Below are 7267 nucleotides of genomic sequence, written 5' to 3'. Positions count from 1 at the left end.
CCTGCGTCAGCTCTACTTTAGGCGTGTGGTTTTTCATTGTCAGGATGCCAAGCTCATCCAGAGATCCCACAAATGTCTTGAGGAATAGACCTTTTCCATAAAGCCTCCATCCTCCATCGCACTGCTACCACTATTCTGTTCCTCCCCTGCTACCAGTGTCTGGCTCCAGGCAAAGAAAGGGATGGTGCTACCTTTAGGGTGAGTGAGGTCTGGGTGAGCCAGGCAAGCCTTCCCCAGTCTTAATATTTTCTTAAGCTTTGAGGACAGAGGTCTTTCCAGCCTGCTGTTGTGGGAAAGGGATAGGATTTAGGCATATAATAAGTTTGAGAGCCCCAAGTACCAGTGTGAAGCATATAATTTGTATTCAGTTACTTCCCTGCTGCCTCCCCTGCCAATTTTCCTTTTTCAGCGCTTCTGTTATTAATAGGCCATCACCCTCAAGGACCAGTGCTTCCACCCATATATAACTCTCAGACTACCCCAACCAGACATGTATCATCAATCCCAATGACTTTGAACATTACCCACCTACTCCTCAAGATAAGATAACACTTTCTTCCTTCCAGGCTTCTCCAAAGTTCTGCTTGGTGACAGGCTGCTGATAAGAGTATCTTTCCCAAGTGTTTTCTTTCTTTCTTTTTTTTTTTTTTTTTGAGACGGAGTTTCGCTTTTGTTGCCCAGACTGGAGGGCAGTGGCACAATCTCAGCTCACCACAACCTCTGCCTCCCAGGTTCAAGCCATTCTCCTGCTTCAGCCTCCTGATCAGGTGGGATTACAGGCATGTGCCACCATACCTGGCTAATTTTGTATTGTATTTTTAATAGAGATGGGTTTCTCCATGTTAGTGAGACTGGTGTTGAACTCCCAACCTCAGTGATCTGCAGCCTCAGCCTCCCAAAGTGCTAGAATTACAGATGTGAGCCACCACACCCGGCCAGGTGTTTTATTTCTATATTAGCAAATAGATATCTTTCAGAGCTACAACCTCTCATAATAATAATGGAGAGAACTTTAGCTGAATGGTGGGCCAGTGGGGGGGGGGTCTTTGGACCCCTGAACAACTTGGAGAAGAGGATGACCTATTCCCTTTTGTCCCTTAGTACTCAATTTAGAATGCTAGGAAGTTGAGGGGAGCCCTCTTGTGGCAGTTGCTGAAACCTTCCTGTTATTTTGAGGGGACGTCGGATGAAGGGGAGACTGAACCTGGGAGGTAAATGCTTAGCACCCAGCTCTTAGGACAAACAGCAAACCCCATCTTCCAGAACATGCATAGCATCAGTCATGGACTGGCAGAAGACTTGGACCCAGGGTCCACTTCAGGATAATTTGGGCAAGGGAGCTTCCCAAATGAGCCTGTAGAGAGCCAGTGGAAGGGCTTAGGTTGGCTAAGGTGGGATGGAGGGCAAAACCCTCCCCTTCATTCCAGAGCATAGGGGCAGTGGTAGAGAATAAATGTATGTGTGGGTTTCTCAGTCTTAAGGTATAAGGTCTGAAGGCTCTGGGAATTCACTGCACACGCCACTTGCAGTTCAAGTGCCTAGGTTGGTTACAGCAGGAAGTTGACAAGTGTGTATTTAGTATATTTGATGTTTTTAGGCATCTGCTAAAAGTAGGCATCTGCTAAAAGTAGGTCAAACCACTGAACTCAGGGAGGAGTCTGGGGATCCATTTCTGGGATGCTGTGAAATCCTTTTGGGATATCTGTAGTGTACCACATTGGGTAGTGAGAGTTGGGGGACACCTCTTCCATTGCTGCTGCTTAGTGTAGGGAGTGGTATCTTTGGGCAACAGTCATATTATTAAGAAAAGCTTTTTTTTTTTTTTTTGAGACACAGTCTCTGTCACCCAGGCCGGAATGCAGTGGCATGATCTCGGCTCACAGCAACCTCTGCCTCCCAGGTTGAAGTGATTCTTGTGCCTCAGCCTTTCCCGAGTTGCTGGGATTATGAGTGCACACCATAACTCTCTGCTAATTTTTTTTTTTTTTTTTTTTTGAGACGGCGTTTCACTCTTGCCCAAGCTGGAGTGCAATGGCGTGATCTCAGCTCACCACACCTCTACCTCTCAGTTTCAAGCAATTTTCCTGCCTCAGCCTCTGAGTAGCTGGGACTACAGGTATGTGCCACCATGCCCAGCTGATTTTTGCATTTTTAGTAGAGATGGGGTTTCACCATGTTGGCCAGGCTGGTCTTGAACTTGTGACCTCAAGTGATTTGCCCACCTTGGCCTCCCAAAGTGCTGGGATTACAGGCATGAGCCACTGTGCCTGACAGAAAAGCTTCTTTTCCAGTTCTGAAGAGTGTGAAGGTAGGAGAACTAGAATCCAGTTCTCTCACTTTCCAACTCAGTAGCTAGAGAGAGAAGAGTGTCATGCTGGTCACTGGGGAGTGATAGGATCCGGATGCCTGGCTTTAGGTTATAGACAGGAGATGGAGAATCTGTTCTTGTCTTTGCCAAATCTTGCATTGATGGGATGATACCTCCTTGGTTAGAGTAGCCATAGGGGAAGAGTGGAGGAGGGAAGTAACTGCTTCATTCTTGGATGAATGTGTGCATAAACATACCTGAAAGAAAACATCTAGTCAGCTGGGGTTATGCATACCCTTGAAAATACAACACCAGGCCAGGCACGGTGGGGAGGCTGATGTGGGAGGATAGCTTGAGCCCAGGAGTTTGAGATCAACCTGGGCAACAAGGTGAGGCCCCATCTCTATAAGAAAAAAATATATATATAATATATGTAATTATATGTTTATATGATATATATGTACAATTATATGCATATATATATATTTTTTACTTTTATTTAAAAATATAGAGATGGGGTTTCACTGTGTTGCCCAGGCTGGTTTCAAACCCCTGAGCTCAAGCAGTCCTCCCACCCCAGCCTCCCAAAGTGCTGGAATTACAGGCGTGAGCCATTGTGCCCAGCCAAAAAAAAATGTGTTTTTAATTAGTTGGGCATGGTGGCACGTGCCTGTGGTCCCAGCTACTCAGGAGGCCGAAGCAGGAGGATTGCTTGAGCCTGAGAGGTTGAGGCTGCAGTGAGCCATGTTTGCGCCACCGCGCTGGTGACACAGCAAGACCCTGTCTCAAAAATCAAATTTTAAACCCAGATTTGTATATGCCAACTCAGGCTTTTACTTTATTAACAACCTGTTATAAATAAATACTTAAGAACATTTAAAGAGCAGTGTTCTACTTACTCTTTGGCACATAATAGGCATGCAACCTTGATGAACAAATGGATGAATTAATAAACACCATTGTCTTTAATCAGGCTGGGCATGGTGGGTGCCCCATGAGTCTTGGAAGCTGGGGTACTGTGGTAGGGTTTCTTCTACACACTGACAGACACCTTTGAGGGTGGAGGCTTTTCTAGGAATGGTTCTGTGATTAAGTTGTATCTCCAGCCAGGGGTGGGTCAACTCTCCTACCTTTCCAGGAATCATCTCACCTTTCTCTGTTGTTTGGATTTCTTCTAACCTAATCCAAGGAAAATACTCCTTCTCTGGTCCCTCCAGGGTTCAGATGGGCTTGTGCTGCCTGTGGGTGGATATTGTCTTTAATAGTTTTGCCCTTTCCATTTTTACTACCACGCTCTCCTACTCGACTCCTCTTCCCCTTCAGAACAGAGCCTCAGACCTGGATAAGACAATAGCCTTCCACCTTCATGACACTGTTCGAGTCTGCTGATACATCAGTGCAGTATGCTGTGTCATCCTTTTGCTTAGAAACTTCCAATGTGTTCCCATTGCCTTAGTCTGACATTCAAGGTTCTTCATAACTAGCCCTTAATTCCCTCTCCAACCATCTGTCTCTAGTCTCAGGCCAAATCCCTTACTTTAGACAAATCGGTCCATTAATTTTTCCCAAACATCTGGTCCTCTGCCTTTACCTCCTTTCTCACTTGTTTAAAAATCCCACTCCAAGATCTAGCTTGTTTCACCTCCTCCACAAAGCTGCCTGTGCCCTCTGCAACCACAAGGACTTTTATAGTTTTTCCCCACGTTGGCTCCTTTAGCTCCTTTAGCTCTGTTAGCACAACTCATTTAACACCTCCCACTCATTCCCCTGTATCACTATATATCTTGTTTATCCATGTAATATTTAATATTAAAAATAATTTTCATAACCTGAGAAGTAACATCTGAGCAGGAAAAAAATTATTTTTATAACCAAAGTAATTTTTATTGTAAAAGATCCAAACAATACAAAAATATACAGAGCAACATGTGGGACATTCCCCTCTACTCTTCTCTCATGCCCAAACATAACCATGCTCAGCTATTTGATGTGCATCCTTCTAGTTCCTTTTCTTTTTTTTTTTTTTTTTTTTTTTTGAGACGGAGTCTCACTCTGTCACCCAGGCTGGAGTGCAGTGGCCGGATCTCAGTTCACTGCAAGCTCCGCCTCCTGGATTTATGCCATTCTCCTGCCTCAGCCTCCCGAGTAGCCGGGACTACAGGCGCCCACCACCTCGCCTGGCTAGTTTTTTTGTATTTTTTTTTTAGTAGAGACGGGGTTTCACTGGGTTAGCCAGTATGGTCTCGATCTCCTGACCTCGTGATCCGCCCGTCTCAGCCTCCCAAAGTGCTGGGATTACAGGCTTGAGCCACCACGCCCGGCCTCTAGTTCCTTTTCTAAATGTATGTGCTGATACATGTTTGTGGAGGGGTTAAAATATAAATGGGCTCATATCACATCTGTTATTCTGCTACTTGCTTTTTTACTTAGGGTATATATAAATTTGTCTTAGATATTTTCTATATTAGTATAATTAGATCTTTTAATGCCTTCTCAGTATTTCATAGTATAATTTCTTCAAAATAAAACATACTGTCTAGAATCTGTTATTTGGAGGGTATCGTGTAGCTAGTACTTAGCTCCAGACATGATTGTAACCTTGACCTTGCCATCAGTTAGCTGGCTCTGGGGGAGATAGGAAGGGAGGAATGGGGCATACACAAATAACTGCAACAAAAGGAAAAATATAATATCCACAAGTGTATGCCTGGAGCTCCTAGCTAAGAGAATCAGGACTTCACAGAGGAAATGATATTCGAGCTTAGCCTGGAGGAAGCTTGACAGGTAAAAGAAGTGTATGTGTGCAGGCACAGAGATGGAAACAGAAAGATGTAAGTTTGTCTGATGCCAGACCACAGTCCTTGAGCAGGAAGGGAATTTGGCTCAATTCACAAACATTTACTGAGCATTTATGTGTCAGACATTATACTAGCAATGAAGATTTAGAAATGAGAAACATGAGGTTCCTGTCTCTAAAAGGGATTCAGTTTAATGGAATAAAAGCGAAGTCTGGAAATGCAGATTAGGGCCGGATGACAAGCTTTCAGTTGTCATGTCAAGGAGTTGGAATTTTATTCACGTGGGCAATGTGAAGCCGTGGTAGGCTTTTTAAAGTGGGCAGATGATGGGACTGAAACTGTAGAAAGCAGCAGTGTACACAATGGTCCAAAGTAGGGAGAGGCTAGGGATGAGGGGCTTATTTTTTGAAACAAGGTCTCTGTAACCTAGACTGGAGTGCAGTGGTGTGATCATGGCTTACTGCAGCCTCGATCTCCTGGGCGCAAGTGATCCTCCCACCTTAGCCTCCTAAGTAGCTAAGACCACAGGAGCACACCACCATACCTAGCTAATTGTTAAATTATTTGTAGAGATAGGGTCTTGCCATGTTGCCCAGGCTGGTCTTGAGCTCCTGGCCTCAAGCAGTCCTGCCTCAGCCTCCCAAAAGTGTTGGGATTACAGGTATGAGCCACCATGCCAAGACTTTTCTTAAACAAGATAGAAGTTTAAAGTTTTCTTAAACAAGATAGAAGTTTAAAGGCCAGACACGGTGGCTCACGCCTGTAATCCCAGCACTTTGGGAGGACTACGCAGGCGGATCACGAGGTCAGGAGATCGAGGCCATCCTGGCTAACACGGTGAAACCCCATCTTCACTAAAAAGAAAAATACAAAAAATTAGCCGGGCATGGTGGCGGGTGCCTGTAGTCCCAGCTACTTAGGAGGCTGAGGCAGGAGAATGGCATGAACCCAGGGGGCGGAGCTTGCAGTGAGCTGATATTGTGCCACTGCACTCCAGCCTGGGCGACAGAGGGAGACTCTGTCTCAAGAAAAAAAAAAAAAAAGTGTCTTTCTGCCTCAGTTAAAAGGTGTCTGGGGCCGTGCATGGTGGCTCACACCTGTGATCCCAGCACTTTGGGAGGCCGAGGCAGGTGGATCACCTGAGGTCAGGAGTTCGACACTGGCCTGGCCGACATGGTGAAACCACATCTTTACTGAAAATACAAAATTAGCCTGGTATGGTGGCACACACCTGTAGTTCCAGCTACTCCAGAGGCTGAAACAGGAGAATTGCTTGAACCTGGGAGGCAGAGGCTGCAGTGAGCCACAATCGCAGCACTACACTCCAGCCTGGGCAAGACAGAGTGAGACTTCATCCAAATAAATAAAAATAAATAAATAAAAATTAGCCAGATATGCTTGCTTGAACCCGGGAGGCAGAGGTTGCAGTGAGCCAAGATCACACCACTGCACTCCACCCTGGGCAACAGAGCGAGACTCTGTCAAAATTAAAAAAAAAAATGGTGAGCTGGGCGTGGTGACTGACGCCTGTAATCCCAGCACTTTAGGAAGCCAAAGCGGGCAGATCACTTGAGTCCAGGTGTTCGAGGCCAGCCTGGGCAATATGGCGAAACCGCATCTCTACAAAAAATATAAAAATTAGCTGAGTGTGGTGGCATGCCCCTGTGGTCCCAGCTACTTGGGAGGCTGAGGCAGGAGGATCACTTGAGCCCAGGAGGCGGAGGTTGCAGTGAGTCAAGATTGCACCACTATACTACAGCCTGAATGAAAGAGACCCCCATTTCAGGAAAAAAAAAAAAAAAAAAAGGTATCTGGCAGCTGGTCTGAAGATAGGCATCTCAATTGTTCACAGCCAGTTACAGATCAAACTCCTCTTTCCCCTTTCTCACTACTGCACTTGACTAGCCTTTTTTTCCCCCCACAAAGAATGGGGCTTCAGATACAACTGAAAAATAAAAGTGTCTGGTGGTAGGCAATCCAGAACTGGCATGGTGGCTCTGCAGTTAACAAGGACTTATGCGGCCGGGCGCGGTGGCTCAAGCCTGTAATCCCAGCACTTTGGGAGGCCGAGACGGGCGGATCACGAGGTCAGGAGATCGAGACCATCCTGGCTAACACGGTGAAACCCCGTCTCTACTAAAAATACAAAAAACTAGCTGGG

Source organism: Piliocolobus tephrosceles, chromosome 10 (assembly GCF_002776525.5).
Source record: "Piliocolobus tephrosceles isolate RC106 chromosome 10, ASM277652v3, whole genome shotgun sequence".
Taxonomy (NCBI): domain Eukaryota; kingdom Metazoa; phylum Chordata; class Mammalia; order Primates; family Cercopithecidae; genus Piliocolobus; species Piliocolobus tephrosceles.
The sequence above is the reverse complement of the archived record's forward strand: the minus strand, read 5'-3'. Positions refer to the sequence as shown.